Raw genomic sequence first — 24,664 nt, 5'->3', positions numbered from 1 at the left:
TAAAAAAACGTGAAAAAAAAGTAAGAGGAAGAGAAGGGAAAAAAAGGTGGAAATGGGTTTAAAAGTGATTTCGGCGGAGAAATATATATATATATATATATATATATATATATATATATATATATACGCGCACACACACACATATATATAAACGTATTCTCCGTTGAGATATTGCAGCCGCTGCTGTGTCCAGGCCCAGGAGCCTTAGCACTGTGCTGTGATGTCACTCAATACCACTGACATCACTAGGTGTAAACAACATCTCTCCTTTGCTGTGTATGTGACTATGGAGCTGTTTGGTGATGTCGTCTATAGTGTTGCTCACGAATATTCGCAATTCGAATATTATTCGCGAATATCGCATATTCGCGAATTCGCGAATTTTGCGAATATAGCGCTATATATTCGTAATTACGAATATTCTTTTTTTTTTTTTTTTTTTTTCACAGTACACATCACAGTGATCATCCCTCTCTGCTTCCAGCTTGTGTGGTGTAAAGAAGGCTCTAATACTACTGTGTGAGACTGGCGCGCGAAAATTTGCATTTGCGAAAATTCGCACATGCGAAAATTAGCATATGCTAATTTTCGCATATGCGAATTTTCGCATATGCGAAAATAAAGCGAATATAACGAATATGCGAATATTCGCGAATATATGACGAATATTCGTCCATATATTCGCGAATATTCGCGAATTCGAATATGGCCTATGCCGCTCAACACTAGTCGTCTATTATGGCCTTCATAGAAGCAACAGGAGATTGTTGCATCCATCTAGAACCCTCAGAACTACAGTGCTATGATGTCACTCACTTCCACAGGCCTTGCAGAGTGTAAACAACAACAACCCAGCTTTGTTGTGTATGTAACCATAGGGATTTGTGATGTCACCTAGAACCTTCACAGCAGCGACAGCTTTATGAGGAGCATCAGCACTGCTCTGCCTGAGCAGAACCATCACCGCCATAGGTTGTCAAATAACCCGGATTTAACCCACACAGGTAAGTCCAATGGGGTGCAGGCATGTCCTCTATGCTTACAGCTTCCCGTGGGTGTTGGTTTGATACCGTTTGGGGACAGCCAAGGAGGCATCTGCAGGCAACAAAGGTAGGTGTGTGCTTGTGTGTGTGTTTCCTATGCAGATCCTAAGCCCAGTGTCACATGCAAGTAGGAGGAGTAAGAAGGGTTCCTGGCAAATCCGGGTTATGGATTGCATTTAAAAAGGCCCCGTGGGAGTGCAATGGGCCCCTGTCTTGCTGCTTAGCAATAATGGTATGGGTTTAGGTTCTGCTGTGTGTACTGGTGGTTGACTGCCCCCCAGCCCAGAGTGTGCATGGAAAATTGTCTGGCAGCCTCCCTGACAGCAAGCAGTGATAGTGCCCATGAAGGGGACCTTGTTGGGCCCGCCCCTTTCACGGTTATCGCTTCTCGGCCTTTTGGCTAAGATCAAGTGTAGTATCTGTTCTTATCAGTTTAATATCTGATACGTCCCCTATCTGGGGACCATATATTAAATGGATTTTTGAGAACGGGGGCCGATTTCGAAGCTTGCTTCCGTCGCCCTATGCATTGACCCGATATGGCAGTATCTTCGGGTACAGTGCACCACCCCCTTACAGGGTTAAAAAGAAAGATTCCTACTTTCATTGCTACCTGCTTGCTGGCTAGCCAGCTAGCCAGCCCTGTGGGCCTTGCTGCTGCAGCCAAAAAACAAAAGGTGGTGCTGCTGCTGCTGCTTCTGCTGCTTCTGCTTGTGTCTGGCCGCTGTTGGAGCGTCCAGGCACAGGACTTCTGCTGCTGCTGACTAAATGGCCTCCTTAATTGGATCATTTGAGTAGCCAGCACACCTGTGCAGGTAGGGCATGACATGATAGGCAGCTGCCTTGATAGCGGGTGGGTGCTGAATGTTCCTAATTGACAAAATAAGATTAATGCTTATGAAGAAATATAAAATCTCATCCCTTCCCCAATATCGCGCCACACCCCTACCCCTTAATTCCCTGGTTGAACTTGATGGACATATGTCTTTTTTCGACCGTACTAACTATGTAACTATGTAACATAACATGGGGGGGGGGGGGGGGGTCTCCTGGCTGTTCACACAGGTGTGTCATTGCTGTACATTGACCATGCATTGCTTCTGTGGTATTGCAAAGGCAAAGACAAATGCTTCCAGCCATCCATTGCACTAATGGATTGGTCATCAGCTGGCTGTCTATGTCCCGCATCAATATAGACCAAAGTACAGAGGGTTAGGCTATGCTATTGTGCACCTACCTGATGCATCAGAAGGTGCGAGGCCCTTGCTAAATTCTGTGCACAGACTTTGAGATCTATACTTTAGACTGTATCTAAACCTGCTCCAACATGGACTGACATTCTGGCCTACTTTCAGCCGATGCGACTTGTCTGTCGCTGAACAGTCGCTTTTTATGTATTCAGCACCTATGTATAATGTTGTAAAAATGCTCTAGAAGCTAAAGTCGCAGAAATGTCACACATATTTGGCCTGCAACTTTCTGTGCGACAAATTCAGACAGGAAAAATCAGTATAAATCCTTAGAAAATTATCCCCCAGTGTCTCCATCTGCTGGCGGTATTGAATAAGCATTGCTGCACTGATGGGGTATGCATTAGACGAAAAAAAAGAAGAAAAAGAAGAATAATACGCCCAGAAAAGAGGCGAAAAGGAGAAAAACGTAAAAAAACGTGAAAAAAAAGTAAGAGGAAGAGAAGGGAAAAAAAGGTGGAAATGGGTTTAAAAGTGATTTCGGCGGAGAAATATATATATATATATATATATATATATATATATATATATACGCGCACACACACACATATATATAAACGTATTCTCCGTTGAGATATTGCAGCCGCTGCTGTGTCCAGGCCCAGGAGCCTTAGCACTGTGCTGTGATGTCACTCAATACCACTGACATCACTAGGTGTAAACAACATCTCTCCTTTGCTGTGTATGTGACTATGGAGCTGTTTGGTGATGTCGTCTATTATGGCCTTCATAGAAGCAACAGGAGATTGTTGCATCCATCTAGAACCCTCAGAACTACAGTGCTATGATGTCACTCACTTCCACAGGCCTTGCAGAGTGTAAACAACAACAACCCAGCTTTGTTGTGTATGTAACCATAGGGATTTGTGATGTCACCTAGAACCTTCACAGCAGCGACAGCTTTATGAGGAGCATCAGCACTGCTCTGCCTGAGCAGAACCATCACCGCCATAGGTTGTCAAATAACCCGGATTTAACCCACACAGGTAAGTCCAATGGGGTGCAGGCATGTCCTCTATGCTTACAGCTTCCCGTGGGTGTTGGTTTGATACCGTTTGGGGACAGCCAAGGAGGCATCTGCAGGCAACAAAGGTAGGTGTGTGCTTGTGTGTGTGTTTCCTATGCAGATCCTAAGCCCAGTGTCACATGCAAGTAGGAGGAGTAAGAAGGGTTCCTGGCAAATCCGGGTTATGGATTGCATTTAAAAAGGCCCCGTGGGAGTGCAATGGGCCCCTGTCTTGCTGCTTAGCAATAATGGTATGGGTTTAGGTTCTGCTGTGTGTACTGGTGGTTGACTGCCCCCCAGCCCAGAGTGTGCATGGAAAATTGTCTGGCAGCCTCCCTGACAGCAAGCAGTGATAGTGCCCATGAAGGGGACCTTGTTGGGCCCGCCCCTTTCACGGTTATCGCTTCTCGGCCTTTTGGCTAAGATCAAGTGTAGTATCTGTTCTTATCAGTTTAATATCTGATACGTCCCCTATCTGGGGACCATATATTAAATGGATTTTTGAGAACGGGGGCCGATTTCGAAGCTTGCTTCCGTCGCCCTATGCATTGACCCGATATGGCAGTATCTTCGGGTACAGTGCACCACCCCCTTACAGGGTTAAAAAGAAAGATTCCTACTTTCATTGCTACCTGCTTGCTGGCTAGCCAGCTAGCCAGCCCTGTGGGCCTTGCTGCTGCAGCCAAAAAACAAAAGGTGGTGCTGCTGCTGCTGCTTCGGCTGCTTCTGCTTGTGTCTGGCCGCTGTTGGAGCGTCCAGGCACAGGACTTCTGCTGCTGCTGACTAAATGGCCTCCTTAATTGGATCATTTGAGTAGCCAGCACACCTGTGCAGGTAGGGCATGACATGATAGGCAGCTGCCTTGATAGCGGGTGGGTGCTGAATGTTCCTAATTGACAAAATAAGATTAATGCTTATGAAGAAATATAAAATCTCATCCCTTCCCCAATATCGCGCCACACCCCTACCCCTTAATTCCCTGGTTGAACTTGATGGACATATGTCTTTTTTCGACCGTACTAACTATGTAACTATGTAACATAACATGGGGGGGGGGGGGTCTCCTGGCTGTTCACACAGGTGTGTCATTGCTGTACATTGACCATGCATTGCTTCTGTGGTATTGCAAAGGCAAAGACAAATGCTTCCAGCCATCCATTGCACTAATGGATTGGTCATCAGCTGGCTGTCTATGTCCCGCATCAATATAGACCAAAGTACAGAGGGTTAGGCTATGCTATTGTGCACCTACCTGATGCATCAGAAGGTGCGAGGCCCTTGCTAAATTCTGTGCACAGACTTTGAGATCTATACTTTAGACTGTATCTAAACCTGCTCCAACATGGACTGACATTCTGGCCTACTTTCAGCCGATGCGACTTGTCTGTCGCTGAACAGTCGCTTTTTATGTATTCAGCACCTATGTATAATGTTGTAAAAATGCTCTAGAAGCTAAAGTCGCAGAAATGTCACACATATTTGGCCTGCAACTTTCTGTGCGACAAATTCAGACAGGAAAAATCAGTATAAATCCTTAGAAAATTATCCCCCAGTGTCTCCATCTGCTGGCGGTATTGAATAAGCATTGCTGCACTGATGGGGTATGCATTAGACGAAAAAAAAGAAGAAAAAGAAGAATAATACGCCCAGAAAAGAGGCGAAAAGGAGAAAAACGTAAAAAAACGTGAAAAAAAAGTAAGAGGAAGAGAAGGGAAAAAAAGGTGGAAATGGGTTTAAAAGTGATTTCGGCGGAGAAATATATATATATATATATATATATATATATATATATATATATATATACGCGCACACACACATATATATAAACGTATTCTCCGTTGAGATATTGCAGCCGCTGCTGTGTCCAGGCCCAGGAGCCTTAGCACTGTGCTGTGATGTCACTCAATACCACTGACATCACTAGGTGTAAACAACATCTCTCCTTTGCTGTGTATGTGACTATGGAGCTGTTTGGTGATGTCGTCTATTATGGCCTTCATAGAAGCAACAGGAGATTGTTGCATCCATCTAGAACCCTCAGAACTACAGTGCTATGATGTCACTCACTTCCACAGGCCTTGCAGAGTGTAAACAACAACAACCCAGCTTTGTTGTGTATGTAACCATAGGGATTTGTGATGTCACCTAGAACCTTCACAGCAGCGACAGCTTTATGAGGAGCATCAGCACTGCTCTGCCTGAGCAGAACCATCACCGCCATAGGTTGTCAAATAACCCGGATTTAACCCACACAGGTAAGTCCAATGGGGTGCAGGCATGTCCTCTATGCTTACAGCTTCCCGTGGGTGTTGGTTTGATACCGTTTGGGGACAGCCAAGGAGGCATCTGCAGGCAACAAAGGTAGGTGTGTGCTTGTGTGTGTGTTTCCTATGCAGATCCTAAGCCCAGTGTCACATGCAAGTAGGAGGAGTAAGAAGGGTTCCTGGCAAATCCGGGTTATGGATTGCATTTAAAAAGGCCCCGTGGGAGTGCAATGGGCCCCTGTCTTGCTGCTTAGCAATAATGGTATGGGTTTAGGTTCTGCTGTGTGTACTGGTGGTTGACTGCCCCCCAGCCCAGAGTGTGCATGGAAAATTGTCTGGCAGCCTCCCTGACAGCAAGCAGTGATAGTGCCCATGAAGGGGACCTTGTTGGGCCCGCCCCTTTCACGGTTATCGCTTCTCGGCCTTTTGGCTAAGATCAAGTGTAGTATCTGTTCTTATCAGTTTAATATCTGATACGTCCCCTATCTGGGGACCATATATTAAATGGATTTTTGAGAACGGGGGCCGATTTCGAAGCTTGCTTCCGTCGCCCTATGCATTGACCCGATATGGCAGTATCTTCGGGTACAGTGCACCACCCCCTTACAGGGTTAAAAAGAAAGATTCCTACTTTCATTGCTACCTGCTTGCTGGCTAGCCAGCTAGCCAGCCCTGTGGGCCTTGCTGCTGCAGCCAAAAAACAAAAGGTGGTGCTGCTGCTGCTGCTTCTGCTGCTTCTGCTTGTGTCTGGCCGCTGTTGGAGCGTCCAGGCACAGGACTTCTGCTGCTGCTGACTAAATGGCCTCCTTAATTGGATCATTTGAGTAGCCAGCACACCTGTGCAGGTAGGGCATGACATGATAGGCAGCTGCCTTGATAGCGGGTGGGTGCTGAATGTTCCTAATTGACAAAATAAGATTAATGCTTATGAAGAAATATAAAATCTCATCCCTTCCCCAATATCGCGCCACACCCCTACCCCTTAATTCCCTGGTTGAACTTGATGGACATATGTCTTTTTTCGACCGTACTAACTATGTAACTATGTAACATAACATGGGGGGGGGGGGGTCTCCTGGCTGTTCACACAGGTGTGTCATTGCTGTACATTGACCATGCATTGCTTCTGTGGTATTGCAAAGGCAAAGACAAATGCTTCCAGCCATCCATTGCACTAATGGATTGGTCATCAGCTGGCTGTCTATGTCCCGCATCAATATAGACCAAAGTACAGAGGGTTAGGCTATGCTATTGTGCACCTACCTGATGCATCAGAAGGTGCGAGGCCCTTGCTAAATTCTGTGCACAGACTTTGAGATCTATACTTTAGACTGTATCTAAACCTGCTCCAACATGGACTGATATTCTGGCCTACTTTCAGCCGATGCGACTTGTCTGTCGCTGAACAGTCGCTTTTTATGTATTCAGCACCTATGTATAATGTTGTAAAAATGCTCTAGAAGCTAAAGTCGCAGAAATGTCACACATATTTGGCCTGCAACTTTCTGTGCGACAAATTCAGACAGGAAAAATCAGTATAAATCCTTAGAAAATTATCCCCCAGTGTCTCCATCTGCTGGCGGTATTGAATAAGCATTGCTGCACTGATGGGGTATGCATTAGACGAAAAAAAAGAAGAAAAAGAAGAATAATACGCCCAGAAAAGAGGCGAAAAGGAGAAAAACGTAAAAAAACGTGAAAAAAAAGTAAGAGGAAGAGAAGGGAAAAAAAGGTGGAAATGGGTTTAAAAGTGATTTCGGCGGAGAAATATATATATATATATATATATATATATATATATATATATACGCGCACACACACACACATATATATAAACGTATTCTCCGTTGAGATATTGCAGCCGCTGCTGTGTCCAGGCCCAGGAGCCTTAGCACTGTGCTGTGATGTCACTCAATACCACTGACATCACTAGGTGTAAACAACATCTCTCCTTTGCTGTGTATGTGACTATGGAGCTGTTTGGTGATGTCGTCTATTATGGCCTTCATAGAAGCAATAGGAGATTGTTGCATCCATCTTGAACCCTCAGAACTACAGTGCTATGATGTCACTCACTTCAACAGGCCTTGCAGAGTGTAAACAACAACAACCCAGCTTTGTTGTGTATGTAACCATAGGGATTTGTGATGTCACCTAGAACCTTCACAGCAGCGACAGCTTTATGAGGAGCATCAGCACTGCTCTGCCTGAGCAGAACCATCACCGCCATAGGTTGTCAAATAACCCGGATTTAACCCACACAGGTAAGTCCAATGGGGTGCAGGCATGTCCTCTATGCTTACAGCTTCCCGTGGGTGTTGGTTTGATACCGTTTGGGGACAGCCAAGGAGGCATCTGCAGGCAACAAAGGTAGGTGTGTGCTTGTGTGTGTGTTTCCTATGCAGATCCTAAGCCCAGTGTCACATGCAAGTAGGAGGAGTAAGAAGGGTTCCTGGCAAATCCGGGTTATGGATTGCATTTAAAAAGGCCCCGTGGGAGTGCAATGGGCCCCTGTCTTGCTGCTTAGCAATAATGGTATGGGTTTAGGTTCTGCTGTGTGTACTGGTGGTTGACTGCCCCCCAGCCCAGAGTGTGCATGGAAAATTGTCTGGCAGCCTCCCTGACAGCAAGCAGTGATAGTGCCCATGAAGGGGACCTTGTTGGGCCCGCCCCTTTCACGGTTATCGCTTCTCGGCCTTTTGGCTAAGATCAAGTGTAGTATCTGTTCTTATCAGTTTAATATCTGATACGTCCCCTATCTGGGGACCATATATTAAATGGATTTTTGAGAACGGGGGCCGATTTCGAAGCTTGCTTCCGTCGCCCTATGCATTGACCCGATATGGCAGTATCTTCGGGTACAGTGCACCACCCCCTTACAGGGTTAAAAAGAAAGATTCCTACTTTCATTGCTACCTGCTTGCTGGCTAGCCAGCTAGCCAGCCCTGTGGGCCTTGCTGCTGCAGCCAAAAAACAAAAGGTGGTGCTGCTGCTGCTGCTTCTGCTGCTTCTGCTTGTGTCTGGCCGCTGTTGGAGCGTCCAGGCACAGGACTTCTGCTGCTGCTGACTAAATGGCCTCCTTAATTGGATCATTTGAGTAGCCAGCACACCTGTGCAGGTAGGGCATGACATGATAGGCAGCTGCCTTGATAGCGGGTGGGTGCTGAATGTTCCTAATTGACAAAATAAGATTAATGCTTATGAAGAAATATAAAATCTCATCCCTTCCCCAATATCGCGCCACACCCCTACCCCTTAATTCCCTGGTTGAACTTGATGGACATATGTCTTTTTTCGACCGTACTAACTATGTAACTATGTAACATAACATGGGGGGGGGGGGGGGGGGTCTCCTGGCTGTTCACACAGGTGTGTCATTGCTGTACATTGACCATGCATTGCTTCTGTGGTATTGCAAAGGCAAAGACAAATGCTTCCAGCCATCCATTGCACTAATGGATTGGTCATCAGCTGGCTGTCTATGTCCCGCATCAATATAGACCAAAGTACAGAGGGTTAGGCTATGCTATTGTGCACCTACCTGATGCATCAGAAGGTGCGAGGCCCTTGCTAAATTCTGTGCACAGACTTTGAGATCTATACTTTAGACTGTATCTAAACCTGCTCCAACATGGACTGACATTCTGGCCTACTTTCAGCCGATGCGACTTGTCTGTCGCTGAACAGTCGCTTTTTATGTATTCAGCACCTATGTATAATGTTGTAAAAATGCTCTAGAAGCTAAAGTCGCAGAAATGTCACACATATTTGGCCTGCAACTTTCTGTGCGACAAATTCAGACAGGAAAAATCAGTATAAATCCTTAGAAAATTATCCCCCAGTGTCTCCATCTGCTGGCGGTATTGAATAAGCATTGCTGCACTGATGGGGTATGCATTAGACGAAAAAAAAGAAGAAAAAGAAGAATAATACGCCCAGAAAAGAGGCGAAAAGGAGAAAAACGTAAAAAAACGTGAAAAAAAAGTAAGAGGAAGAGAAGGGAAAAAAAGGTGGAAATGGGTTTAAAAGTGATTTCGGCGGAGAATATATATATATATATATATATATATATATATATATATATATACGCGCACACACACACATATATATAAACGTATTCTCCGTTGAGATATTGCAGCCGCTGCTGTGTCCAGGCCCAGGAGCCTTAGCACTGTGCTGTGATGTCACTCAATACCACTGACATCACTAGGTGTAAACAACATCTCTCCTTTGCTGTGTATGTGACTATGGAGCTGTTTGGTGATGTCGTCTATTATGGCCTTCATAGAAGCAACAGGAGATTGTTGCATCCATCTAGAACCCTCAGAACTACAGTGCTATGATGTCACTCACTTCCACAGGCCTTGCAGAGTGTAAACAACAACAACCCAGCTTTGTTGTGTATGTAACCATAGGGATTTGTGATGTCACCTAGAACCTTCACAGCAGCGACAGCTTTATGAGGAGCATCAGCACTGCTCTGCCTGAGCAGAACCATCACCGCCATAGGTTGTCAAATAACCCGGATTTAACCCACACAGGTAAGTCCAATGGGGTGCAGGCATGTCCTCTATGCTTACAGCTTCCCGTGGGTGTTGGTTTGATACCGTTTGGGGACAGCCAAGGAGGCATCTGCAGGCAACAAAGGTAGGTGTGTGCTTGTGTGTGTGTTTCCTATGCAGATCCTAAGCCCAGTGTCACATGCAAGTAGGAGGAGTAAGAAGGGTTCCTGGCAAATCCGGGTTATGGATTGCATTTAAAAAGGCCCCGTGGGAGTGCAATGGGCCCCTGTCTTGCTGCTTAGCAATAATGGTATGGGTTTAGGTTCTGCTGTGTGTACTGGTGGTTGACTGCCCCCCAGCCCAGAGTGTGCATGGAAAATTGTCTGGCAGCCTCCCTGACAGCAAGCAGTGATAGTGCCCATGAAGGGGACCTTGTTGGGCCCGCCCCTTTCACGGTTATCGCTTCTCGGCCTTTTGGCTAAGATCAAGTGTAGTATCTGTTCTTATCAGTTTAATATCTGATACGTCCCCTATCTGGGGACCATATATTAAATGGATTTTTGAGAACGGGGGCCGATTTCGAAGCTTGCTTCCGTCGCCCTATGCATTGACCCGATATGGCAGTATCTTCGGGTACAGTGCACCACCCCCTTACAGGGTTAAAAAGAAAGATTCCTACTTTCATTGCTACCTGCTTGCTGGCTAGCCAGCTAGCCAGCCCTGTGGGCCTTGCTGCTGCAGCCAAAAAACAAAAGGTGGTGCTGCTGCTGCTGCTTCTGCTGCTTCTGCTTGTGTCTGGCCGCTGTTGGAGCGTCCAGGCACAGGACTTCTGCTGCTGCTGACTAAATGGCCTCCTTAATTGGATCATTTGAGTAGCCAGCACACCTGTGCAGGTAGGGCATGACATGATAGGCAGCTGCCTTGATAGCGGGTGGGTGCTGAATGTTCCTAATTGACAAAATAAGATTAATGCTTATGAAGAAATATAAAATCTCATCCCTTCCCCAATATCGCGCCACACCCCTACCCCTTAATTCCCTGGTTGAACTTGATGGACATATGTCTTTTTTCGACCGTACTAACTATGTAACTATGTAACATAACATGGGGGGGGGGGGGGGGGTCTCCTGGCTGTTCACACAGGTGTGTCATTGCTGTACATTGACCATGCATTGCTTCTGTGGTATTGCAAAGGCAAAGACAAATGCTTCCAGCCATCCATTGCACTAATGGATTGGTCATCAGCTGGCTGTCTATGTCCCGCATCAATATAGACCAAAGTACAGAGGGTTAGGCTATGCTATTGTGCACCTACCTGATGCATCAGAAGGTGCGAGGCCCTTGCTAAATTCTGTGCACAGACTTTGAGATCTATACTTTAGACTGTATCTAAACCTGCTCCAACATGGACTGACATTCTGGCCTACTTTCAGCCGATGCGACTTGTCTGTCGCTGAACAGTCGCTTTTTATGTATTCAGCACCTATGTATAATGTTGTAAAAATGCTCTAGAAGCTAAAGTCGCAGAAATGTCACACATATTTGGCCTGCAACTTTCTGTGCGACAAATTCAGACAGGAAAAATCAGTATAAATCCTTAGAAAATTATCCCCCAGTGTCTCCATCTGCTGGCGGTATTGAATAAGCATTGCTGCACTGATGGGGTATGCATTAGACGAAAAAAAAGAAGAAAAAGAAGAATAATACGCCCAGAAAAGAGGCGAAAAGGAGAAAAACGTAAAAAAACGTGAAAAAAAAGTAAGAGGAAGAGAAGGGAAAAAAAGGTGGAAATGGGTTTAAAAGTGATTTCGGCGGAGAAATATATATATATATATATATATATATATATATATATATATACGCGCACACACACACATATATATAAACGTATTCTCCGTTGAGATATTGCAGCCGCTGCTGTGTCCAGGCCCAGGAGCCTTAGCACTGTGCTGTGATGTCACTCAATACCACTGACATCACTAGGTGTAAACAACATCTCTCCTTTGCTGTGTATGTGACTATGGAGCTGTTTGGTGATGTCGTCTATTATGGCCTTCATAGAAGCAACAGGAGATTGTTGCATCCATCTAGAACCCTCAGAACTACAGTGCTATGATGTCACTCACTTCCACAGGCCTTGCAGAGTGTAAACAACAACAACCCAGCTTTGTTGTGTATGTAACCATAGGGATTTGTGATGTCACCTAGAACCTTCACAGCAGCGACAGCTTTATGAGGAGCATCAGCACTGCTCTGCCTGAGCAGAACCATCACCGCCATAGGTTGTCAAATAACCCGGATTTAACCCACACAGGTAAGTCCAATGGGGTGCAGGCATGTCCTCTATGCTTACAGCTTCCCGTGGGTGTTGGTTTGATACCGTTTGGGGACAGCCAAGGAGGCATCTGCAGGCAACAAAGGTAGGTGTGTGCTTGTGTGTGTGTTTCCTATGCAGATCCTAAGCCCAGTGTCACATGCAAGTAGGAGGAGTAAGAAGGGTTCCTGGCAAATCCGGGTTATGGATTGCATTTAAAAAGGCCCCGTGGGAGTGCAATGGGCCCCTGTCTTGCTGCTTAGCAATAATGGTATGGGTTTAGGTTCTGCTGTGTGTACTGGTGGTTGACTGCCCCCCAGCCCAGAGTGTGCATGGAAAATTGTCTGGCAGCCTCCCTGACAGCAAGCAGTGATAGTGCCCATGAAGGGGACCTTGTTGGGCCCGCCCCTTTCACGGTTATCGCTTCTCGGCCTTTTGGCTAAGATCAAGTGTAGTATCTGTTCTTATCAGTTTAATATCTGATACGTCCCCTATCTGGGGACCATATATTAAATGGATTTTTGAGAACGGGGGCCGATTTCGAAGCTTGCTTCCGTCGCCCTATGCATTGACCCGATATGGCAGTATCTTCGGGTACAGTGCACCACCCCCTTACAGGGTTAAAAAGAAAGATTCCTACTTTCATTGCTACCTGCTTGCTGGCTAGCCAGCTAGCCAGCCCTGTGGGCCTTGCTGCTGCAGCCAAAAAACAAAAGGTGGTGCTGCTGCTGCTGCTTCTGCTGCTTCTGCTTGTGTCTGGCCGCTGTTGGAGCGTCCAGGCACAGGACTTCTGCTGCTGCTGACTAAATGGCCTCCTTAATTGGATCATTTGAGTAGCCAGCACACCTGTGCAGGTAGGGCATGACATGATAGGCAGCTGCCTTGATAGCGGGTGGGTGCTGAATGTTCCTAATTGACAAAATAAGATTAATGCTTATGAAGAAATATAAAATCTCATCCCTTCCCCAATATCGCGCCACACCCCTACCCCTTAATTCCCTGGTTGAACTTGATGGACATATGTCTTTTTTCGACCGTACTAACTATGTAACTATGTAACATAACATGGGGGGGGGGGGGGGGTCTCCTGGCTGTTCACACAGGTGTGTCATTGCTGTACATTGACCATGCATTGCTTCTGTGGTATTGCAAAGGCAAAGACAAATGCTTCCAGCCATCCATTGCACTAATGGATTGGTCATCAGCTGGCTGTCTATGTCCCGCATCAATATAGACCAAAGTACAGAGGGTTAGGCTATGCTATTGTGCACCTACCTGATGCATCAGAAGGTGCGAGGCCCTTGCTAAATTCTGTGCACAGACTTTGAGATCTATACTTTAGACTGTATCTAAACCTGCTCCAACATGGACTGACATTCTGGCCTACTTTCAGCCGATGCGACTTGTCTGTCGCTGAACAGTCGCTTTTTATGTATTCAGCACCTATGTATAATGTTGTAAAAATGCTCTAGAAGCTAAAGTCGCAGAAATGTCACACATATTTGGCCTGCAACTTTCTGTGCGACAAATTCAGACAGGAAAAATCAGTATAAATCCTTAGAAAATTATCCCCCAGTGTCTCCATCTGCTGGCGGTATTGAATAAGCATTGCTGCACTGATGGGGTATGCATTAGACGAAAAAAAAGAAGAAAAAGAAGAATAATACGCCCAGAAAAGAGGCGAAAAGGAGAAAAACGTAAAAAAACGTGAAAAAAAAGTAAGAGGAAGAGAAGGGAAAAAAAGGTGGAAATGGGTTTAAAAGTGATTTCGGCGGAGAAATATATATATATATATATATATATATATATATATATATATATACGCGCACACACACACATATATATAAACGTATTCTCCGTTGAGATATTGCAGCCGCTGCTGTGTCCAGGCCCAGGAGCCTTAGCACTGTGCTGTGATGTCACTCAATACCACTGACATCACTAGGTGTAAACAACATCTCTCCTTTGCTGTGTATGTGACTATGGAGCTGTTTGGTGATGTCGTCTATTATGGCCTTCATAGAAGCAACAGGAGATTGTTGCATCCATCTAGAACCCTCAGAACTACAGTGCTATGATGTCACTCACTTCCACAGGCCTTGCAGAGTGTAAACAACAACAACCCAGCTTTGTTGTGTATGTAACCATAGGGATTTGTGATGTCACCTAGAACCTTCACAGCAGCGACAGCTTTATGAGGAGCATCAGCACTGCTCTGCCTGAGCAGAACCATCACCGCCATAGGTTGTCAAATAACCCGGATTTAACCCACACAGGTAAGTCCAATGGGGTGCAGGCATGTCCTCTATGCTTACAGCTTCCCGTGGGTGTTGGTTTGATACCGTTTGGGGACAGCCAAGGAGGCATCTGCAGGCAACAAAGGTAGGTGTGTGCTTGTGTGTGTGTTTCCTATGCAGATCCTAAGCCCAGTGTCACATGCAAGTAGGAGGAGTAAGAAGGGTTCCTGGCAAATCCGGGTTATGGATTGCATTTAAAAAGGCCCCGTGGGAGTGCAATGGGCCCCTGTCTTGCTGCTTAGCAATAATGGTATGGGTTTAGGTTCTGCTGTGTGTACTGGTGGTTGACTGCCCCCCAGCCCAGAGTGTGCATGGAAAATTGTCTGGCAGCCTCCCTGACAGCAAGCAGTGATAGTGCCCATGAAGGGGACCTTGTTGGGCCCGCCCCTTTCACGGTTATCGCTTCTCGGCCTTTTGGCTAAGATCAAGTGTAGTATCTGTTCTTATCAGTTTAATATCTGATACGTCCCCTATCTGGGGACCATATATTAAATGGATTTTTGAGAACGGGGGCCGATTTCGAAGCTTGCTTCCGTCGCCCTATGCATTGACCCGATATGGCAGTATCTTCGGGTACAGTGCACCACCCCCTTACAGGGTTAAAAAGAAAGATTCCTACTTTCATTGCTACCTGCTTGCTGGCTAGCCAGCTAGCCAGCCCTGTGGGCCTTGCTGCTGCAGCCAAAAAACAAAAGGTGGTGCTGCTGCTGCTGCTTCTGCTGCTTCTGCTTGTGTCTGGCCGCTGTTGGAGCGTCCAGGCACAGGACTTCTGCTGCTGCTGACTAAATGGCCTCCTTAATTGGATCATTTGAGTAGCCAGCACACCTGTGCAGGTAGGGCATGACATGATAGGCAGCTGCCTTGATAGCGGGTGGGTGCTGAATGTTCCTAATTGACAAAATAAGATTAATGCTTATGAAGAAATATAAAATCTCATCCCTTCCCCAATATCGCGCCACACCCCTACCCCTTAATTCCCTGGTTGAACTTGATGGACATATGTCTTTTTTCGACCGTACTAACTATGTAACTATGTAACATAACATGGGGGGGGGGGGGGGTCTCCTGGCTGTTCACACAGGTGTGTCATTGCTGTACATTGACCATGCATTGCTTCTGTGGTATTGCAAAGGCAAAGACAAATGCTTCCAGCCATCCATTGCACTAATGGATTGGTCATCAGCTGGCTGTCTATGTCCCGCATCAATATAGACCAAAGTACAGAGGGTTAGGCTATGCTATTGTGCACCTACCTGATGCATCAGAAGGTGCGAGGCCCTTGCTAAATTCTGTGCACAGACTTTGAGATCTATACTTTAGACTGTATCTAAACCTGCTCCAACATGGACTGACATTCTGGCCTACTTTCAGCCGATGCGACTTGTCTGTCGCTGAACAGTCGCTTTTTATGTATTCAGCACCTATGTATAATGTTGTAAAAATGCTCTAGAAGCTAAAGTCGCAGAAATGTCACACATATTTGGCCTGCAACTTTCTGTGCGACAAATTCAGACAGGAAAAATCAGTATAAATCCTTAGAAAATTATCCCCCAGTGTCTCCATCTGCTGGCGGTATTGAATAAGCATTGCTGCACTGATGGGGTATGCATTAGACGAAAAAAAAGAAGAAAAAGAAGAATAATACGCCCAGAAAAGAGGCGAAAAGGAGAAAAACGTAAAAAAACGTGAAAAAAAAGTAAGAGGAAGAGAAGGGAAAAAAAGGTGGAAATGGGTTTAAAAGTGATTTCGGCGGAGAAATATATATATATATATATATATATATACGCGCACACACACACATATATATAAACGTATTCTCCGTTGAGATATTGCAGCCGCTGCTGTGTCCAGGCCCAGGAGCCTTAGCACTGTGCTGTGATGTCACTCAATACCACTGACATCACTAGGTGTAAACAACATCTCTCCTTTGCTGTGTATGTGACTATGGAGCTGTTTGGTGATGTCGTCTATTATGGCCTTCATAGAAGCAACAGGAGATTGTTGCATCCATCTAGAACCCTCAGAACTACAGTGCTATGATGTCACTCACTTCCACAGGCCTTGCAGAGTGTAAACAACAACAACCCAGCTTTGTTGTGTATGTAACCATAGGGATTTGTGATGTCACCTAGAACCTTCACAGCAGCGACAGCTTTATGAGGAGCATCAGCACTGCTCTGCCTGAGCAGAACCATCACCGCCATAGGTTGTCAAATAACCCGGATTTAACCCACACAGGTAAGTCCAATGGGGTGCAGGCATGTCCTCTATGCTTACAGCTTCCCGTGGGTGTTGGTTTGATACCGTTTGGGGACAGCCAAGGAGGCATCTGCAGGCAACAAAGGTAGGTGTGTGCTTGTGTGTGTGTTTCCTATGCAGATCCTAAGCCCAGTGTCACATGCAAGTAGGAGGAGTAAGAAGGGTTCCTGGCAAATCCGGGTTATGGATTGCATTTAAAAAGGCCCCGTGGGAGTGCAATGGGCCCCTGTCTTGCTGCTTAGCAATAATGGTATGGGTTTAGGTTCTGCTGTGTGTACTGGTGGTTGACTGCCCCCCAGCCCAGAGTGTGCATGGAAAATTGTCTGGCAGCCTCCCTGACAGCAAGCAGTGATAGTGCCCATGAAGGGGACCTTGTTGGGCCCGCCCCTTTCACGGTTATCGCTTCTCGGCCTTTTGGCTAAGATCAAGTGTAGTATCTGTTCTTATCAGTTTAATATCTGATACGTCCCCTATCTGGGGACCATATATTAAATGGATTTTTGAGAACGGGGGCCGATTTCGAAGCTTGCTTCCGTCGCCCTATGCATTGACCCGATATGGCAGTATCTTCGGGTACAGTGCACCACCCCCTTACAGGGTTAAAAAGAAAGATTCCTACTTTCATTGCTACCTGCTTGCTGGCTAGCCAGCTAGCCAGCCCTGTGGGCCTTGCTGCTGCAGCCAAAAAACAAAAGGTGGTGCTGCTGCTGCTGCTTCTGCTGCTTCTGCTTGTGTCTGGCCGCTGTTGGAGCGTCCAGGCACAGGACTTCTGCTGCTGCTGACTAAATGGCCTCCTTAATTGGATCATTTGAGTAGCCAGCACACCTGTGCAGGTAGGGCATGACATGATAGGCAGCTGCCTTGATAGCGGGTGGGTGCTGAATGTTCCTAATTGACAAAATAAGATTAATGCTTATGAAGAAATATAAAATCTCATCCCTTCCCCAATATCGCGCCACACCCCTACCCCTTAATTCCCTGGTTGAACTTGATGGACATATGTCTTTTTTCGACCGTACTAACTATGTAACTATGTAACATAACATGGGGGGGGGGGGGGGTCTCCTGGCTGTTCACACAGGTGTGTCATTGCTGTACATTGACCATGCATTGCTTCTGTGGTATTGCAAAGGCAAAGACAAATGCTTCCAGCCATCCATTGCACTAATGGATTGGTCATCAGCTGGCTGTCTATGTCCCGCATCAATATAGACCAAAGTACAGAGGGTTAGGCTATGCTATTGTGCACCTACCTGATGCATCAGAAGGTGCGAGGCCCTTGCTAAATTCTGTGCACAGACTTTGAGATCTATACTTTAGACTGTATCTAAACCTGCTCCAACATGGACTGACATTCTGGCCTACTTTCAGCCGATGCGACTTGTCTGTCGCTGAACAGTCGCTTTTTATGTATTCAGCACCTATGTATAATGTTGTAAAAATGCTCTAGAAGCTAAAGTCGCAGAAATGTCACACATATTTGGCCTGCAACTTTCTGTGCGACAAATTCAGACAGGAAAAATCAGTATAAATCCTTAGAAAATTATCCCCCAGTGTCTCCATCTGCTGGCGGTATTGAATAAGCATTGCTGCACTGATGGGGTATGCATTAGACGAAAAAAAAGAAGAAAAAGAAGAATAATACGCCCAGAAAAGAGGCGAAAAGGAGAAAAACGTAAAAAAACGTGAAAAAAAAGTAAGAGGAAGAGAAGGGAAAAAAAGGTGGAAATGGGTTTAAAAGTGATTTCGGCGGAGAATATATATATATATATATATATATATATATATATATATATATATACGCGCACACACACACATATATATAAACGTATTCTCCGTTGAGATATTGCAGCCGCTGCTGTGTCCAGGCCCAGGAGCCTTAGCACTGTGCTGTGATGTCACTCAATACCACTGACATCACTAGGTGTAAACAACATCTCTCCTTTGCTGTGTATGTGACTATGGAGCTGTTTGGTGATGTCGTCTATTATGGCCTTCATAGAAGCAACAGGAGATTGTTGCATCCATCTAGAACCCTCAGAACTACAGTGCTATGATGTCACTCACTTCCACAGGCCTTGCAGAGTGTAAACAACAACAACCCAGCTTTGTTGTGTATGTAACCATAGGGATTTGTGATGTCACCTAGAACCTTCACAGCAGCGACAGCTTTATGAGGAGCATCAGCACTGCTCTGCCTGAGCAGAACCATCACCGCCATAGGTTGTCAAATAACCCGGATTTAACCCACACAGGTAAGTCCAATGGGGTGCAGGCATGTCCTCTATGCTTACAGCTTCCCGTGGGTGTTGGTTTGATACCGTTTGGGGACAGCCAAGGAGGCATCTGCAGGCAACAAAGGTAGGTGTGTGCTTGTGTGTGTGTTTCCTATGCAGATCCTAAGCCCAGTGTCACATGCAAGTAGGAGGAGTAAGAAGGGTTCCTGGCAAATCCGGGTTATGGATTGCATTTAAAAAGGCCCCGTGGGAGTGCAATGGGCCCCTGTCTTGCTGCTTAGCAATAATGGTATGGGTTTAGGTTCTGCTGTGTGTACTGGTGGTTGACTGCCCCCCAGCCCAGAGTGTGCATGGAAAATTGTCTGGCAGCCTCCCTGACAGCAAGCAGTGATAGTGCCCATGAAGGGGACCTTGTTGGGCCCGCCCCTTTCACGGTTATCGCTTCTCGGCCTTTTGGCTAAGATCAAGTGTAGTATCTGTTCTTATCAGTTTAATATCTGATACGTCCCCTATCTGGGGACCATATATTAAATGGATTTTTGAGAACGGGGGCCGATTTCGAAGCTTGCTTCCGTCGCCCTATGCATTGACCCGATATGGCAGTATCTTCGGGTACAGTGCACCACCCCCTTACAGGGTTAAAAAGAAAGATTCCTACTTTCATTGCTACCTGCTTGCTGGCTAGCCAGCTAGCCAGCCCTGTGGGCCTTGCTGCTGCAGCCAAAAAACAAAAGGTGGTGCTGCTGCTGCTGCTTCTGCTGCTTCTGCTTGTGTCTGGCCGCTGTTGGAGCGTCCAGGCACAGGACTTCTGCTGCTGCTGACTAAATGGCCTCCTTAATTGGATCATTTGAGTAGCCAGCACACCTGTGCAGGTAGGGCATGACATGATAGGCAGCTGCCTTGATAGCGGGTGGGTGCTGAATGTTCCTAATTGACAAAATAAGATTAATGCTTATGAAGAAATATAAAATCTCATCCCTTCCCCAATATCGCGCCACACCCCTACCCCTTAATTCCCTGGTTGAACTTGATGGACATATGTCTTTTTTCGACCGTACTAACTATGTAACTATGTAACATAACATGGGGGGGGGGGGGGGTCTCCTGGCTGTTCACACAGGTGTGTCATTGCTGTACATTGACCATGCATTGCTTCTGTGGTATTGCAAAGGCAAAGACAAATGCTTCCAGCCATCCATTGCACTAATGGATTGGTCATCAGCTGGCTGTCTATGTCCCGCATCAATATAGACCAAAGTACAGAGGGTTAGGCTATGCTATTGTGCACCTACCTGATGCATCAGAAGGTGCGAGGCCCTTGCTAAATTCTGTGCACAGACTTTGAGATCTATACTTTAGACTGTATCTAAACCTGCTCCAACATGGACTGACATTCTGGCCTACTTTCAGCCGATGCGACTTGTCTGTCGCTGAACAGTCGCTTTTTATGTATTCAGCACCTATGTATAATGTTGTAAAAATGCTCTAGAAGCTAAAGTCGCAGAAATGTCACACATATTTGGCCTGCAACTTTCTGTGCGACAAATTCAGACAGGAAAAATCAGTATAAATCCTTAGAAAATTATCCCCCAGTGTCTCCATCTGCTGGCGGTATTGAATAAGCATTGCTGCACTGATGGGGTATGCATTAGACGAAAAAAAAGAAGAAAAAGAAGAATAATACGCCCAGAAAAGAGGCGAAAAGGAGAAAAACGTAAAAAAACGTGAAAAAAAAGTAAGAGGAAGAGAAGGGAAAAAAAGGTGGAAATGGGTTTAAAAGTGATTTCGGCGGAGAAATATATATATATATATATATATATATATATATATATATACGCGCACACACACACATATATATAAACGTATTCTCCGTTGAGATATTGCAGCCGCTGCTGTGTCCAGGCCCAGGAGCCTTAGCACTGTGCTGTGATGTCACTCAATACCACTGACATCACTAGGTGTAAACAACATCTCTCCTTTGCTGTGTATGTGACTATGGAGCTGTTTGGTGATGTCGTCTATTATGGCCTTCATAGAAGCAACAGGAGATTGTTGCATCCATCTAGAACCCTCAGAACTACAGTGCTATGATGTCACTCACTTCCACAGGCCTTGCAGAGTGTAAACAACAACAACCCAGCTTTGTTGTGTATGTAACCATAGGGATTTGTGATGTCACCTAGAACCTTCACAGCAGCGACAGCTTTATGAGGAGCATCAGCACTGCTCTGCCTGAGCAGAACCATCACCGCCATAGGTTGTCAAATAACCCGGATTTAACCCACACAGGTAAGTCCAATGGGGTGCAGGCATGTCCTCTATGCTTACAGCTTCCCGTGGGTGTTGGTTTGATACCGTTTGGGGACAGCCAAGGAGGCATCTGCAGGCAACAAAGGTAGGTGTGTGCTTGTGTGTGTGTTTCCTATGCAGATCCTAAGCCCAGTGTCACATGCAAGTAGGAGGAGTAAGAAGGGTTCCTGGCAAATCCGGGTTATGGATTGCATTTAAAAAGGCCCCGTGGGAGTGCAATGGGCCCCTGTCTTGCTGCTTAGCAATAATGGTATGGGTTTAGGTTCTGCTGTGTGTACTGGTGGTTGACTGCCCCCCAGCCCAGAGTGTGCATGGAAAATTGTCTGGCAGCCTCCCTGACAGCAAGCAGTGATAGTGCCCATGAAGGGGACCTTGTTGGGCCCGCCCCTTTCACGGTTATCGCTTCTCGGCCTTTTGGCTAAGATCAAGTGTAGTATCTGTTCTTATCAGTTTAATATCTGATACGTCCCCTATCTGGGGACCATATATTAAATGGATTTTTGAGAACGGGGGCCGATTTCGAAGCTTGCTTCCGTCGCCCTATGCATTGACCCGATATGGCAGTATCTTCGGGTACAGTGCACCACCCCCTTACAGGGTTAAAAAGAAAGATTCCTACTTTCATTGCTACCTGCTTGCTGGCTAGCCAGCTAGCCAGCCCTGTGGGCCTGCTGCTGCTGCAGCCAAAAAACAAAAGGTGGTGCTGCTGCTGCTGCTTCTGCTGCTTCTGCTTGTGTCTGGCCGCTGTTGGAGCGTCCAGGCACAGGACTTCTGCTGCTGCTGACTAAATGGCCTCCTTAATTGGATCATTTGAGTAGCCAGCACACCTGTGCAGGTAGGGCATGACATGATAGGCAGCTGCCTTGATAGCGGGTGGGTGCTGAATGTTCCTAATTGACAAAATAAGATTAATGCTTATGAAGAAATATAAAATCTCATCCCTTCCCCAATATCGCGCCACACCCCTACCCCTTAATTCCCTGGTTGAACTTGATGGACATATGTCTTTTTTCGACCGTACTAACTATGTAACTATGTAACATAACATGGGGGGGGGGGGGGGGTCTCCTGGCTGTTCACACAGGTGTGTCATTGCTGTACATTGACCATGCATTGCTTCTGTGGTATTGCAAAGGCAAAGACAAATGCTTCCAGCCATCCATTGCACTAATGGATTGGTCATCAGCTGGCTGTCTATGTCCCGCATCAATATAGACCAAAGTACAGAGGGTTAGGCTATGCTATTGTGCACCTACCTGATGCATCAGAAGGTGCGAGGCCCTTGCTAAATTCTGTGCACAGACTTTGAGATCTATACTTTAGACTGTATCTAAACCTGCTCCAACATGGACTGACATTCTGGCCTACTTTCAGCCGATGCGACTTGTCTGTCGCTGAACAGTCGCTTTTTATGTATTCAGCACCTATGTATAATGTTGTAAAAATGCTCTAGAAGCTAAAGTCGCAGAAATGTCACACATATTTGGCCTGCAACTTTCTGTGCGACAAATTCAGACAGGAAAAATCAGTATAAATCCTTAGAAAATTATCCCCCAGTGTCTCCATCTGCTGGCGGTATTGAATAAGCATTGCTGCACTGATGGGGTATGCATTAGACGAAAAAAAAGAAGAAAAAGAAGAATAATACGCCCAGAAAAGAGGCGAAAAGGAGAAAAACGTAAAAAAACGTGAAAAAAAAGTAAGAGGAAGAGAAGGGAAAAAAAGGTGGAAATGGGTTTAAAAGTGATTTCGGCGGAGAAATATATATATATATATATATATATATATATATATATATATATATACGCGCACACACACACATATATATAAACGTATTCTCCGTTGAGATATTGCAGCCGCTGCTGTGTCCAGGCCCAGGAGCCTTAGCACTGTGCTGTGATGTCACTCAATACCACTGACATCACTAGGTGTAAACAACATCTCTCCTTTGCTGTGTATGTGACTATGGAGCTGTTTGGTGATGTCGTCTATTATGGCCTTCATAGAAGCAACAGGAGATTGTTGCATCCATCTAGAACCCTCAGAACTACAGTGCTATGATGTCACTCACTTCCACAGGCCTTGCAGAGTGTAAACAACAACAACCCAGCTTTGTTGTGTATGTAACCATAGGGATTTGTGATGTCACCTAGAACCTTCACAGCAGCGACAGCTTTATGAGGAGCATCAGCACTGCTCTGCCTGAGCAGAACCATCACCGCCATAGGTTGTCAAATAACCCGGATTTAACCCACACAGGTAAGTCCAATGGGGTGCAGGCATGTCCTCTATGCTTACAGCTTCCCGTGGGTGTTGGTTTGATACCGTTTGGGGACAGCCAAGGAGGCATCTGCAGGCAACAAAGGTAGGTGTGTGCTTGTGTGTGTGTTTCCTATGCAGATCCTAAGCCCAGTGTCACATGCAAGTAGGAGGAGTAAGAAGGGTTCCTGGCAAATCCGGGTTATGGATTGCATTTAAAAAGGCCCCGTGGGAGTGCAATGGGCCCCTGTCTTGCTGCTTAGCAATAATGGTATGGGTTTAGGTTCTGCTGTGTGTACTGGTGGTTGACTGCCCCCCAGCCCAGAGTGTGCATGGAAAATTGTCTGGCAGCCTCCCTGACAGCAAGCAGTGATAGTGCCCATGAAGGGGACCTTGTTGGGCCCGCCCCTTTCACGGTTATCGCTTCTCGGCCTTTTGGCTAAGATCAAGTGTAGTATCTGTTCTTATCAGTTTAATATCTGATACGTCCCCTATCTGGGGACCATATATTAAATGGATTTTTGAGAACGGGGGCCGATTTCGAAGCTTGCTTCCGTCGCCCTATGCATTGACCCGATATGGCAGTATCTTCGGGTACAGTGCACCACCCCCTTACAGGGTTAAAAAGAAAGATTCCTACTTTCATTGCTACCTGCTTGCTGGCTAGCCAGCTAGCCAGCCCTGTGGGCCTTGCTGCTGCAGCCAAAAAACAAAAGGTGGTGCTGCTGCTGCTGCTTCTGCTGCTTCTGCTTGTGTCTGGCCGCTGTTGGAGCGTCCAGGCACAGGACTTCTGCTGCTGCTGACTAAATGGCCTCCTTAATTGGATCATTTGAGTAGCCAGCACACCTGTGCAGGTAGGGCATGACATGATAGGCAGCTGCCTTGATAGCGGGTGGGTGCTGAATGTTCCTAATTGACAAAAT

General features: G+C 46.1%; 11 non-coding genes across 11 annotated transcripts; all 11 read left to right on the top strand.

The window, feature by feature from the left end:
- Nucleotides 1-1,423: 1,423 nt before the first annotated feature.
- On the top strand, nucleotides 1,424-1,614 carry LOC130316067 (U2 spliceosomal RNA). Its single transcript, XR_008863452.1, has one exon. It is a non-coding gene; the product is annotated as a U2 spliceosomal RNA (small nuclear RNA).
- A 2,084-nt stretch (nucleotides 1,615-3,698) lies between these two features.
- On the top strand, nucleotides 3,699-3,889 carry LOC130316066 (U2 spliceosomal RNA). Its single transcript, XR_008863451.1, has one exon. It is a non-coding gene; the product is annotated as a U2 spliceosomal RNA (small nuclear RNA).
- A 2,084-nt stretch (nucleotides 3,890-5,973) lies between these two features.
- Nucleotides 5,974-6,164, top strand: LOC130316065 (U2 spliceosomal RNA). The gene has a single exon (XR_008863450.1). It is a non-coding gene; the product is annotated as a U2 spliceosomal RNA (small nuclear RNA).
- Nucleotides 6,165-8,246: 2,082 nt separating this feature from the next.
- Nucleotides 8,247-8,437, top strand: LOC130316064 (U2 spliceosomal RNA). The gene has a single exon (XR_008863449.1). It is a non-coding gene; the product is annotated as a U2 spliceosomal RNA (small nuclear RNA).
- A 2,086-nt stretch (nucleotides 8,438-10,523) lies between these two features.
- LOC130316063 (U2 spliceosomal RNA) lies at nucleotides 10,524-10,714 on the top strand. Its single transcript, XR_008863448.1, has one exon. It is a non-coding gene; the product is annotated as a U2 spliceosomal RNA (small nuclear RNA).
- A 2,084-nt stretch (nucleotides 10,715-12,798) lies between these two features.
- On the top strand, nucleotides 12,799-12,989 carry LOC130316062 (U2 spliceosomal RNA). Its single transcript, XR_008863447.1, has one exon. It is a non-coding gene; the product is annotated as a U2 spliceosomal RNA (small nuclear RNA).
- A 2,085-nt stretch (nucleotides 12,990-15,074) lies between these two features.
- On the top strand, nucleotides 15,075-15,265 carry LOC130316061 (U2 spliceosomal RNA). Its single transcript, XR_008863446.1, has one exon. It is a non-coding gene; the product is annotated as a U2 spliceosomal RNA (small nuclear RNA).
- Nucleotides 15,266-17,333: 2,068 nt separating this feature from the next.
- LOC130316060 (U2 spliceosomal RNA) lies at nucleotides 17,334-17,524 on the top strand. Its single transcript, XR_008863445.1, has one exon. It is a non-coding gene; the product is annotated as a U2 spliceosomal RNA (small nuclear RNA).
- A 2,085-nt stretch (nucleotides 17,525-19,609) lies between these two features.
- Nucleotides 19,610-19,800, top strand: LOC130316089 (U2 spliceosomal RNA). Its single transcript, XR_008863471.1, has one exon. It is a non-coding gene; the product is annotated as a U2 spliceosomal RNA (small nuclear RNA).
- A 2,080-nt stretch (nucleotides 19,801-21,880) lies between these two features.
- LOC130316088 (U2 spliceosomal RNA) lies at nucleotides 21,881-22,071 on the top strand. The gene has a single exon (XR_008863470.1). It is a non-coding gene; the product is annotated as a U2 spliceosomal RNA (small nuclear RNA).
- Nucleotides 22,072-24,160: 2,089 nt separating this feature from the next.
- Nucleotides 24,161-24,351, top strand: LOC130316083 (U2 spliceosomal RNA). The gene has a single exon (XR_008863466.1). It is a non-coding gene; the product is annotated as a U2 spliceosomal RNA (small nuclear RNA).
- Nucleotides 24,352-24,664: the final 313 nt, after the last annotated feature.

This window comes from Hyla sarda, unplaced genomic scaffold, assembly GCF_029499605.1.
Source record: "Hyla sarda isolate aHylSar1 unplaced genomic scaffold, aHylSar1.hap1 scaffold_1901, whole genome shotgun sequence".
NCBI classification, from domain to species: Eukaryota; Metazoa; Chordata; class Amphibia; order Anura; family Hylidae; genus Hyla; species Hyla sarda.
This window is presented reverse-complemented; position numbering and strand designations above follow the sequence as displayed.